The 13,812-nt window shown below is 38.2% G+C and overlaps 1 protein-coding gene across 6 annotated transcripts in view; it reads left to right on the top strand.

Moving 5' to 3' along the window:
* The window catches only part of GPC5 (glypican 5), a 727,382-nt gene that overhangs the window by 607,409 nt on the left and 106,161 nt on the right, over positions 1–13,812 (top strand). Inside the window, exon 9 of one of the 6 annotated variants that reach the window (XM_067293250.1) lies at positions 6,525–6,657. The exons of the other annotated variants lie outside the window; for them this stretch is intronic. The gene's annotated coding sequence lies outside the window, so the exon portion shown is untranslated. Of the gene's footprint in view, positions 1–6,524; positions 6,658–13,812 lie in introns of those variants that run through there. 6 annotated transcript variants of the gene reach the window in all.

A 13,812-nucleotide genomic window follows, 5' to 3' on the forward strand; every position in this document is an offset into this window, starting at 1 on the left:
AAGGGGTGAATGCGAAAGTATGAAGAAGCCACACATCCTTAGAAATAATATAGTGTGTAAAGCCAGAGAAACAAAGTGGAAATTGTTTTATAGGCTTAATTTTGCATACCATCTCACAGACTGCTTAACTAACTAATCGTTTATACTTTTGAACATATATAAAAATGGGTAATTATTGTCTGCATGAGAGAAAATAGTGAACCTTAGAATAAGTAGCTTCCAGCTCTCAGGTTTTTAAGTGCTTAAGACATGGATAATGTTATTTTTTTGGTCTGTTCCTTGCATTTTTACAAGAAAGCTGCAATCAGTTGCATATAACAACTGTAGGATTTTGTTTCTATATCATGTAGCACTAAGAGAGCCAAAAGCAGAGCAACCTGTTCATTGCAGCCCGAAGCAAACGTACAGTTGATTACTCTGCAGTCCAGGCATTGATGTCAATGGCAGATCATGTCTTTCTGATTTAGATTCAGCTTAAATTCATTCATCTAGTGCCATTTTCAGATTCCGTGGGTTCTGGCTGCCGTGTTGGGGGGAGTGTGGTCCTGCCATAAGACCTGTGCAACATCTGCCAGCTTTGTGCAGATGTCTTGGGTTCTGCAGGGTTAACTGCCTATGTTTAGGTGTGTAAGTCTTCCACCTCTGTGGTCAGACCCATTGCCCTGTTTAGCCAGCATCCAAGAGAGCCCTTGGCCAAAGCATTTCACAGAAGTTAGCTGCAGTGCCTCCAGTTTGTACAGTTATACATGAACGTGTCTTTTCTTAAAAAGGGATTGAGCTTATGGCCATGAGCTTGTAGGCAAATTTTATTTACCTTTAGGTTTTCTTCAGTGTAATGTCTTACTGGCTTGCAAGGTTTTATCTGACAATTTAAGTCTTTCTCCCTTTCTGAAAGATTTTTTTGGAGGATTTTAGTGCTTTCATGGACAACAAATGGAAGAGTATTTTCATCTCAAGCCTTCTTTATGTGTATTAGTCTGAGAGTAATTCAACATTTTTTTTCAATTAAAAAAAAAAAAGTCCCAGATTAGGGTTCTTCAGCACACAGCCCACAGATTGCCACAGCTGATCTGCACCATGGGGGTCAGTGACAGCAAGGTCAGAGCCCCACACTGATGTGGCTGAGAAGCAGAGGAGCATGTTGTTGAGAAAAGGTAACAGGGAAAGCTGGTGAGTGCAGAAAAGTCCTCAAAGACCACTGACATGCAGCCCCTGCAAAGACAGCCCTTCCACATCTCCAGGCTCCAAGCCAACTAAATACCTTCCAGGAAGAATCTCCCGGGCATCCTACCTTCTGCAACTCTCTCCTCCTGCTGCAAATTTAGCTCCTAACTACAGAGTTGAAGGGACTGTGATTGTTTTTGTAAACATGCGTACATTTGATTTTCGAAGAGGTTGGGGAAGGATATCAAATGATCTTTTCTTTTGTCAGTGTACCTGGTATCATAGCGAAATGTTCCTTGCTTAATAATCTAATGCTGGGCCTGGGGCTAAAGAAATACATGCTCTGCATGGCTTTAAATGAATAAAACATAATTCTGACTGTGGTACACGCACACACTAAAATACCACAAAGTTTAATAGTTTGTTGGCATGATTTTGTCGTAAGTGAAATTTTTCATTTAGTGTGCTAATTTGCATTTCAATGCTCCTCATGTCCCTACATTTCCAAATTATTATCAGACTTCTTTTCTGACCCATTCAATGTGTTACTGGAGGCATTATCAGAAATATTGAAAATAAGTGGATATAAATTTTCAAAGAGAGCAATAATGTTTAATAATGCTATAGCTGTGAAAAGTATACTTCATTTATTAAATATTTTTGTGTTTAAAACTGAGCAAATATATCGTCCTTACACAACAGTATGAGCCAAGACTTTTTCTTGGAAACATTTGCATGCATGTTTAACAATATTGGCATGAGAACAAATACTTAATAACTACTCAGGATTAATTTTAATGGTCAATTAGAAGATTCCTTTTTGAGCAAAGAAATTCTGAAACAGTCTTCTGATCACAATAGTGGAGACAATAAAGATAGTAGGTTTTAAAAAGACGCTTTCCACACTGAATTATGTAATGAAATGCAGTCATGTAAGGTACAGAACTCAGTGATGCAGGAGATGCTGTCTGGTCTCATGTACCTAGACTTATGCACATAAGGGGCCAATAGCTTTATCTTTGAATGTCAGCATTTGCAGGATAAAATAGCTATTTAGCTATTTTATAATAATAACTATTGGATTGCTTATTTTATAGAAAACCTGCTGCCTTAACATTCGGAATAAATGGATAAATTTGTCCTTGCTTGTATATGTAAAGATTATCTCTCACTATATTTTATAAAACACTTTTCAAGCTGCTTCCAAAACAAGAGTACATAAAAGGTTAATACAATACTTATTTTTAGCTTCACATTTCTATGAAAAAATGGCAATTTTACTGTATTCATTGTGATTTGAAAGCAGATAAATAATGAACAGTTCAAGTGATAATTACCTTATTTCAATATTTACAGAAAACTGGCACTTCATCATCATCAAAGCACATTGAGAATTTTCCTATTATCTACACAAGTGCCTCATTTCTATAAATATTGAAATTTGGTAATTATCTCTAGCACTATTTCTTCCTTATCTACTTTTCAGAATTGAACAAATAGAAATATCATTTAGTCATTAACATTTTCCAAATACATATCTGGTTTCTTTTTAATGAGACTGCATAAGTAAGGAAGGTAAGTTGCAAAATAAGGTCAATGAAATAGAGCAAAATATGTTGGATCAGAGGAATCCAAAAGAATGAGTTAAGACCACATTATTTAAATATCTGAATTTATCCTGAGTCCATTCCTAAAAGGAAAGTCCATTTTACTAACAGTAAGAGAGTCTAACTCACCAAAAGGAGCCACTGGCATATATACGTAATGAAATCAAGATTTCTAATTTAGCACAGATTTGAGCCAGTCCATTCATGTGGCAGTGCCATGTGGCCTTCTTAGTTTGGTCAGGAAACAATACAGTGTTTCCCCAGGGTGTTATTCCTAGTAAGTCCATTTGGGAGGTGGTAGACAGGGCCCAACTGGATTTTTCTGAATTTTTGTTGTTGCAATTGTATTTCCTTGGTGACAGTCTGTAATCACACCTATCTGTACCTCAGATAACTTAGAAGAATTAATCAGTAATATAGAATTTATGGAGAACTTTTAACTCTATTCCTGCGAAATATACTGTGCAAACCCCAGTAATGGGACATTGCAAAAGGAAATTCATATGGACCGTAGGGATGGAAGAGTCATCTATACTGTAGAGAAAGGGAACAGGTTACTCGACGTAGGTCTGTAGGTATAGGCTGCAGTTTGTTTCATTCGAAGAAATGAAGGACTGTAGCTAGCCTGTAGCTAGCGGTGTCCCCCAGGGGTCAGTACTGGATCCAGTCTTGTTCAACTTCTTCATCAATGACCTGGATGAAGGCACAGAGTGCACCCTCAGCAAGTTTGCTGACGATACAAAACTGGGAGGAGTGGCTGATACACCAGAGGGCTGTGCTGCCATTCAGAGAGACCTGGACAGGCTGGAGAGGTGGGCGGAGAGGAACCTCATGAAGTTCAACAAAGGCAAGTGCAGGGTCCTGCACCTGGGGAGGAATAACCCCCGGCACCAGTACAGGTTGGGGGCTCACCTGCTGGAAAGCAGCTCTGCGGAGAAGGACCTGGGAGTGCTGGTGGACACCAAGTTAAGCATGAGCCAGCAATGTGCCCTTGTGGCCAAGAAGGCCAATGGTATCCTGGGGTGCATCAGGAAGAGTGTTGCCAGCAGGTCGAGGGAGGTGATTCTCCCCCTCTACTCAGCCCTGGTGAGGCCACATCTGGAGTACTGTGTCCAGTTCTGGGCTCCCCAGTACAAGAGGGATGTGGCACTACTGGAGGAAGTCCAGCGAAGGGCTACAAAGATGATTAGGGGACTGGAGCATCTCTCTTATGAGGAAAGACTGAGAGGGCTGGGCCTGTCCAGCTTGGAGAAGAGAAGACTGAGGGGGGATCTTATCAATGTGTACAAGTATCTGAAGGGAGGGTGTCAAGAAGATGGGGCCAGACTCTTTTCAGTGGTGCCCAGCAACAGGATGCAAGGCAACGGGCACAAACTGAAACACAAGCAGTTCCATCTGAACATGAGGAAAAACTTTTTCACTGTGAGGGTGACAGAGCACTGGAACAGGTTGCCCAGAGAGCTTGTGGGGTCTCCTTCTCTGGAGATATTCAAAAGCCGCCTGGATGCAATCCTGTGCAATGTGCTGTGGGTGACCCTGCTTGATCAGGGGTGTTGGACTAGATGATCTCCAGAGGTCCCTTCCAACCTCAACCATTCTGTGATTCTGTGATTATGAGGAAATGTGTCCTAACTTCAAAAACTCTTGTTCTATCAATGTATTTTGATATGCTCTGAAGTTTAGCTCTAGCTTGGAGGAGTCTTTAGCTATGTCTGTTCTAGGAAATAAAAGAGGGCCAGTGAATGGATTCAAGGTTCAAGCACTGTCCAGTGATAGTCCATATAATTTAATCATTTGTATGCACTCCAACAGGTCTGGCCCATGCCAGCTTGCACTTTCCCAAACATGCTGAAGCAGCACATGTGAGGGACTGTTCTTGAGAGTAATTCAGATGTTTTCTGGAGAAGGTTAATTTAGGGGTGCAGATGCATTAGCCCCAGGATCAGAGAATGGCCTCGATCTATTTTACTTACTTTTTATTTATTTGTTCTCTACATTCGCTTGTCTTCCTCTTTAATAAGATGCATTGATCACTAACATTTTTAGCCAGACAGCTTGGATGGGATTCATCTCATCTATCCTGAGGTATCAAGGGACTAGCCTCTTTACCTGCCAACAGAGAGAAAAGAGCACTCCTAGGACACAATTTTCAGCTGAGCTGTATTACACATTTATCTTAGCATGAGATGAACTGTGACCAGAAGTGTTTCTTTCACTGAGTATGGATGGAGCCTAAACAACTAACTCAGAGGTAGATGTCTATAATGTGTCCATGATATATATTATGAGCATAGATCAGATGAAGTCTACCCCTTACCCCTTTCTTGGTTTCTCCTTTTATAATGTAAGACTCAGTATGGCACATACACTTCATAGAGATGAGCACCCTCCACATGCTTCAAATAACTCCTGATCATCTTCATTAAATAGGAGCTCAAGTAATCTGAGCTCTTTTTAGACGCTTCCTTCCCTAAGAAAAATATCACGTGAAATAAAAGAAGTACCTGATTTTTTTTCACCTCCTGCCACACATATATATGATAAAAGGGCTATAATGTGGTCACAGCAGTGCCTGATACTAAAGGAGTTCAGCATGAAATTATGCCATAATTAAGGCCTTACAAATTAACATTGACTCCCCTCCCATCTCTAGGATTCAAGTAGCTGCAAACTAAGCCAAGACAAATGTGTATTTTCAGCACTTATTATATCTTCCTGTTAGAAAGAGCGTTGAAAGTAAAAATGCCATTATTCATAACTCAGAGATACATAGCCAGTCCAAACTGTCTAAAGAGAGGCAAAAGCATGGCGTTATTTTCCCAAATTGCTGTCACAATGAAAATTAATGAGACATCCTTATGCAAATACTGTACTGGTGAAACTGGTAATAAAATTCTTGGCTATCTGCTCGCTGTCATTTGATTTTGAGTCTTCTGCTGAAAGAGAGCTAAAAGGAAAGTTACTTCCCTGATTATTCCATATACTACAGAAGACAACCACTAGTGACAGTCCCTGTGCACTTATTGGAAGTCAAAAAGAAAGCTATGAACCCCCCACATCATGTTCAGTGGCCTTTTAAGGTAGGCAGAGGAAAATCAGGAAGACAAAGTTTTGACAGGATATGTGGAGAGCAAGATCAGAGGTGCAATTTATTAAAGGAAACTAGAAATGTATAACATAAAGGTTGTTCATCCTACAAAGAATAAATCATGTTATTAAAAATGACTTAAATGTATAAAACCAATAATAGAGCAGAGCTAGGTCACGACAGTTTAACAAAGAGTAGGGCTGAAAGTATCAGCACTACAAAAAAAAATAAATTTATATTTGTCTGACACGCCTTTTTTCTACCACACTGGCTGAAATATTCCTCTTTTTTATTGTTTTAATTTAGGAATCAGTGGCTATTATTCTACAAAAGAAAAGCAACATCTTTCCCACAATATATAAACCTCAATTCCATTCCTTTGGTTGTCTTTGTCTTACTGTGTTGGAAGCAAATGTTCTTTGTCTCACAGCCCCAGGGACAAGAAAAGGAATCCAGAAAGAAAGGGGAAAATGGAAAATAACATGAAAAAGCAACTCACTGGGTGATGTGCTATTTTACATGCAATAAGCTTTTGGTAGCATAAGGTGTAATGGTTGTCCCAGCCCCTGTACTCCTCCTGCAAGTTTGTCTGCCTTAATTCCAAGGTGCTTGTGTGTGTTGGAGGTGGGCTGCCGCTCTGTCAAGCAAACCTTTCTTTTCTGCAGAACCACTTAAGTGAGGCCTCGCAAAAGCCCCTCAAGACACAAGGCTTTAAGGACTGCGTCAGAACAGAGATTGATGTCTCACAGCAGGCAACCATACCATAGAAATGTCCTGAAGTGTTCACACAGCATCCAGTTCCTGAAATTCTTCATCTGCCATGATCCACAAAATGCTTCTCCAGTCCTACTACTATGAAATACCTATAGCATGGAAGGGCAAAATCCATAAATTATAATGTGCCATAAAGAGTGAACAGGAACTTAGGGGTATATTCAGCAAAATCACCTAATAAAACGTGAAATATTCCAGATTTCTTTATCATCATTTTCCAAGGTTCTCAAGGCAGCTTTGCAAATACTGTGTTTTTATTGCTTTGGCAAGGGGAGATGGTATGTTCAAGTAAAGAACATTCCAAACATTCTGTATTTTTATAGGGAATCAGAAAGAGGTATTCCAGAGTTTCTAGAGATCAGGATCCTAAAATTTATCATCATTCTATGTGTCCTTCCAAACTGGAAAATTTGATTCATACCATGAAAATTACAACAGAAGAATCACTTTTTTTTAAATTACAACTACATTACCTTCCTGTTTACAACTAATTAAAGATAGTGTTCCGAGTTTCACAGATTCACAGATTTCTTAAATAAAGTGTTTTTGTTCCAAATAATGATGCCATTTAGAAATGTTAGACCAGAAACAATCTTGCTTTAACTCCAGAAGACAATATGCTTAAATCAGAAATACATTTCTCCAAGTATTTTAAACGGTTGTCTGTCAATGAGTTATGAAAAGTTAATACATTTATAAACATGCATAACTTACAACAGATTTACAGAAAGGAATAATTTCAACATGTTAACTACTGCTAATGCATTCTCTTTATTTAAGAGATGCATATTTCATTACAAATGGCTTACTGAATTACGAGAGGGCTTTTATATCTGTCTTTATTTCATTTTGAATGTATTATGGTTTATTCTAACCTGCCAGCAACCACTTTGACTCTTCTTACTTCATTTTCAGAAAATGCCATTTTCATTACATATATCTTTTAAATATATTCAAACTATTTATGATGAATTACGAAAAATGAAAATACATTTTAAGTTATCACAGTGGAATTGTTTGTCAACCATAAGTGCACTGTAGATGTTTAGAATTATAATTTTTAGGTTTTTGTCTGCTTTAAAATTTAATTGCAAATGTTCACATGTTACCAATACTATTTGTCTTTTCTAATCACCTTACAAAAAGCATGCCCGAAGGAAGACTTTGCTGCATACACTATAGCTGATGCAGAGAAATGACCCAGTAACTGGGATCTAGAAACACAAGAAAAGAGGTCATGTTATTAGGTAAATTTGCTTTGTGAGTGTCTTTCGTTCTGAAAATTCAAAATGGGATGCAGCTTGTCTTAATTTGAGGCATATTAATGTAGGTATATACACATCCACTAGATATATAAGGTTTGATTATAATAAATAACGATGTAGTTGATGCTGCCAATTCAGTGTAAGGAATGATCACCTCAAGTAGAGGTGCTCATCTACTTCAAGTAGACACATAGGATGTGACTCAGTTGCTTATACATTTGAGATGCCTTAGTACATGCTTCTAGGCCTCCAGCTGTGAATCCAGAAGAATATGGGTCTGTTGTAGGTCTTGCATCATATCTGTCATCTCTGTGCAGGTACTACTGGGCACATCAAATGGCTTGAGATGCTTTTGCTTAGATAGCTGAAGGAAACTCCCTTTGGTTGAATCATTCCCTAACTCCTCAAGGAGTGAGTCTCTGTTGACTATAATGGTAACTTAGACAACTATTGCTCACATATAAACACCTACACTCTTAACATTAGGGCAGGTTGAACCTCACACCCTCAGTGCTTTCTACTGAGTCATTCTTCTAGAAATGTGTCCTCCCATGTCATCTACAGTTGAGGTTAGAAGATGTTTGATTTCTTTGTTCCATGGACACTGTGTTATCATTAATGTCCCAAATTCCTACAGGACAATGTAGTCGGTTGGAAATTTGGCTGGGTAATAGTAAAGTTACCTACATTACAGCACAAACATTAAGGCAATACTATATGAATAAAGTGATTTGAAGGTAATCTTAAGTGAACCACTTTACCCAATGTAGTTTAGAGGGGATAAAAGATGGGTTTTGTTTTGTTTTGTTTTGTTTTCAATAAATGCCTTCATTGTCTTCTTCATTCTTTGCTGGTAGATGCATTGTTAGATATAGATTTTGGCATCATTGGGCCAACTGGTACTAAGTCATAAAACAAGAAATGGGTCTGACCAAAGGTCTGACCAAACATTTTCCAATTTCTTTCCTAATAACTCAGTAGTTACTCCTAATAAGTAATTCCTAATAATTAGTTCATCTAATATCTTCATGGTATCCTACATTATTACTTCAAAATCTTTGCTCTGAGAGGTAGTGATTGACTCTTTGAAAATGATTCTTTCCCATGAACATCACTTTACATTTATCTACATTGCATTTCATTATCCATTTTCTTCCCCAAACTTTTGGCAGACTTTCATAGTTGGCCCTGGTCTTTGGGGTCTGACCCCATAGGTCATTTATGAATATATTGAACCAGGTGACTCCCAGCACAAGTTCTTGGGGAACTCCATTGGTGACCTCCATCCACAGTGAAAACTGGCCATTTACTCCCATGCTCTGTTACTCTTTTATAGCCATTTATAAATTGATGCATAGACCTCTTACTCATAGTTTACCTAATAACCTTTGGTGAGAGATCTACTCCCCCAAATCTTCTTTAGTACTTGCTAATAGGTTAGTCAGTCATGACAAGATAGGAGTGAAACTGAGAGGCTGTCCACCTATAAGAAGTGAGTGTGGGTGATATAAGAGCTTCTTATGATACTCTGAAGCTAGCTGCCATCTGAGAATGAATAAGAGTGTGAAGGGCATGAGCATAAGTGATTCAGTCATTGAGGCTCGAGAAAGGGAGGATCGTATTTACAAACTAACAAGCTCATAAAAGTATTACAACTAGTACATTTTATTATTAAAATGCAATAAAATCATACCGAATCTTCACATTTTTCCCCACATGTCCCAGTGGGCATTCTACAGGATGAATGCAAGAACAGCTATGAATCAAATAAAATTCTGGCTGCAATAAATAAGATCAGCAAGCAGCCCTAAGGGTAGCTTCAGCACAACAGTTTACCATCTTTTTATTAGTTATATAAACAGCCTCAAGATATTTTGTCATATGATATTCCCACGGTATCTTAAAAAAAAAAAACAAAAAAAACCCCAACCTTTTAATCTGCCTGTAAAAGCTTGTAATATGTGGCTCAGCCTTGCAGCCCTTTGCCTTATCTCCATGCACAGCAAAGGCTAATTTGTCCCCTTTAAGCCTTTCACTGCAACCTGATGCTCTCTTAATCACCCCCTGAAACTCTGCTCTGTTTATCCTCTTTTACAGAGACAGGTGCAAGGGATTTTACTAATGCAATACCTTCTTAAGTGGTTTAGTTTTATCCTTTACTATTGATCCAAAGGTTTAAATCCATTAAGAGGGTGTGAACAGACACTTTATTCTTTGCTTAGTAAAATCCACTCTAGAAAAGAAAGACCATAGTGTCCTTTCCTTTTCTACACCTGTATTTTGTCCTGTGATACCTTAGGCCAATAAAAGGTTACAGGAAATTTTCATCTGGCCGTTGTGTAATTTTGGTTGGTTTGTTTGTTTGTCTGCCTGATAATCTTGAAGTGATTTATCCATCTTTTTTACTTGATATATTTTATTTTTGTAATGATTTAAATATTCTGACTATATACTCAAAATCCACACTAAATTTTTCATATATGCTATATGTTGCATTGTGTCCTTATGGATCCAGCCAATAATGCAACAGTGATAACATCTACAGTAATCCTACAATAGTGCTTTTCAAATACAGAGCATATTCCTTATGAGGATATTAAGGAGTTAATGAAAGTTCAATATTAGATAATCTGAATTTGTATTACTAGTCACTTTTTGGATAAAGCCCAGAGGTCCCCTTTCTGCCAGATAATACTGATTTTTATCAAACTGGGGAAGTCTTTAATGCATACTGTCCACATGAGTTATGATATGTAGCAGAATCAGTCCCAGTTTATAGTGCATACTGCCTTAGAGACAAATGCAATGATGGGTTCCTGTCACGAGCGTTTTAGCAGCTAAAGTAAACAAGCATAGGCAGAGAAGGCAGTAAACAAGACAGGAGTCATTTTTCCTTTGATTTTTTAATAGTAATAAATAAAAGTAATGGAGTTTGGGGGCAGTAACTAAGCATTTTCATGCTTATCCATGGAAAACACCAAGTGTTATGACAATGGCACAGGTACCAGCACTGTCTCACTGCTTTCTTACATAGTCATGCTAGGGCAGCAGCCTACTGCTCCAAGCCTCTGATGAATAACAAAGAGGTAATATTCACATGATTTCAGTGATGCAGGGTGCTTCAGCTGTTTTCTTGAGGGTTTTTTTTTAAACACTTGCTCCAGCATTATTGTCAAAGTATGATACATGCATATATCTAAAGGAAGGTTCTACGGAACAACCCAGGCTGAGCATCTAATGAAAAACAATATTCAATAGCAGCAAAGAAAACTACTAATGCATTGTTTGCACATTTGGTGGAGATATATGGTGGTGTGTAGTTGTTGGCATAACAGACATACATCTATTAAAACAGTCTGCATACATAACAGTAGGGAAAAAATTCTACAGTGAAATATGTATAGATTGAAAGCCATCCATTTTTTTAAGACATAAACTTGCTATGTAAAGGGGAAAATTTTGGTCTTTACTCGAGTTGCCTATTTATCTACATTTTCCAGGAGTTTTAAAATTCCACTTGTTCTATAAGGAATTTAATGTCCTCCAGGTTACGCTAGTCATAAAAAATGTAGTTACTCTGCTGAAAGAGTAGTACTCCCTTCCTGTAGGACCAGAGGAAGTTTGCAGTCTCTTGCACTTTAGTACATATTCTCAATGAGGTTATTATGCTGCCATTGGCTCTGAGACAGGCTAAACCCAGGTAAGTATTAAATAGTCCACTTTATATTGGGTTATGGAGCTAGATTTCTGAAAGATAATTTGGTGGTATTTCACTTCCCTGCTGTTTGCAAAAGGTCTGTTCTTTCTTTAAAATCCCCTCAACATCTTACAGCCCTGCAGATGAAATAGCCATATATTTATACAGGTGTTCTGGACACCAGAGTATGCAATGACCTACCAATATGCAGAGGAAAGAAGCTGAGTAGGGTGACAGACAGAGCTATTACAAATGTGCTACAGTAACTAAAGGAGTTACTTTTGTTGTTTTTTTTTCCCCCTTCCGTCTTCTCACCTTGCAGTCTGGTTATTGTCAGTATATGCTGACAATACACAAGTGACACATACAAATTGTCACAGAGTCTGTCCTGTGCCAGCCGAATACAGCTTGTTCCAGCTCTCACTGAAGACAGCAGAAGGATTCCTTCAAGACTTTTTACTCTTTAAAGTCAGGGCTTCCTGTCATGTGAGGAGTCATGCGCTTAAGCAATGTCCATAATGTTCCCAAAAAATGGACTATAAGGACCCTGCAAATCTGAGCCGTTAATAGATGCGAAATGTAATAAGTGGAGGCTTATGGGTAGAGCAACTAGTGAAAAGAATTAAGGAGAAAGTGCAGCTTTTTTTTCCCTCAGTGTTTCCACTTTTTACTCCTGCAAGATTGATGTAGGGTGCAGATGATGCAGCACCGGTCCAGCTGCATGCAGTCTTTCTAGCTAATGCAAGAACCAAGCATTGTATCAGCACTTTTTTATCAGGTGTCGAGTGTATTTGGTTATGCCCCTACCTGTTTGGAATTGGAGGTGTTACTGCCTATTGTAATTGCAGCCTTCCTCCATTCTGTTATTGCTGCCAGTTTCCACTGAGACAAATCAATCCTGACAGCTGGCCAGATGCTTCTTGTGCCAGTCAGCAGGACTTTGGTCTCTAAAGAGCATCTGGTTATATGGACGTTTTGTAGCGAACTGTACAGCCAATCTTGTTTTCTAAAAATACTTTCATAAACCACTGAAGGAAAGGTATTTAGTTGCTTCACTAATAAACCTTTTCATTTTTGAGGAGAGTGTGTGTGTGCATTTGACTTTTACCCTACAAATTCAGTTTATATTGGGTTAATGGGGACTTATACAAAGCTTTATAAATAAATAGACTGTGTATATCATATCTTTATTACAGCCTGTGGAACCCACTGACTCGAGAGCAGCTGCTTTGGGTGTAAGCCAACAACACAGAATGCATTTGTCCCAGTATTTGTTTAGTGAGGTCACAACATTGATTTTAATCTGGAAGTTCTTTGGGGCATGGACCTTTTAGCTGCCTGGAACATTTTGGCTTTTACTACAATATAATTAACAAATAATAGTGTTTCTCTTTCTACTGACCAAAGCAGTTAATATAGTACAACACTTTCCATAGCAGATAACGCTGTTTTTATGCAGTTTCTTTAAATAAATCTGGACTTGTTTTCCTGCTACTTATTTTCGCTTTGCTCAGAGAACATTAATTTTTAGGGAATAATTAAAAAAAAGGGCCAGGAAAAAGGAGTCCTCCATTTTAAATATTATCTTCACTGCTTCTGCTTCAAGAAGTACACTTACATACTTCTGCTATATAACAGGTATAAAACAGGACAGGCTGTCTGTTCTTTCATTTAATCTTTTTCTTTCCTCGACTTGAATGATTGGGAATTTAATCTGAAAATACCTCTATTCATCCAAAGAGTGAAGAGTTTTTGAAGGGGAATAAAAGTCCCGTACTTGACAAGGCTACTTATGTAGCCACAATTAAGGCTATTGAATTTTCATACTCTGTTGGGCCATATATGAGTATATAAACTTTGGATGCTTCTGCATATGTTGAAACGTGTGTTCTTGCAAAACTAGAAAGCAGATACAACTGGTGAAACCCTACTAAGGCCTCAAAGAGACCTCCCACTGCCTGCTTGTCTCGTGTGCTTTGTACTCAACTTTGCTATACCACATAAAATGGCTTGTTTTGCTGTCATTTTCTGCCATGAAAACAAGCTGATTTTGTCTTTATAAAAGCTCTAACATCTGAACTCCACGTGCTGGATGTAGCTGTTTCTTTTTTGATGAGCTTATTTCTATAAGAAAAAAAAAAAAAAAAAAGATGCCACAAAGTCAGAGTACCTCTAGTGTGATTGAATTAATTTGATCCTTATTCGGTCACTAAGGGT

This window comes from Apteryx mantelli, chromosome 1, assembly GCF_036417845.1.
Source record: "Apteryx mantelli isolate bAptMan1 chromosome 1, bAptMan1.hap1, whole genome shotgun sequence".
In the NCBI taxonomy this organism is placed as follows: Eukaryota; Metazoa; Chordata; class Aves; order Apterygiformes; family Apterygidae; genus Apteryx; species Apteryx mantelli.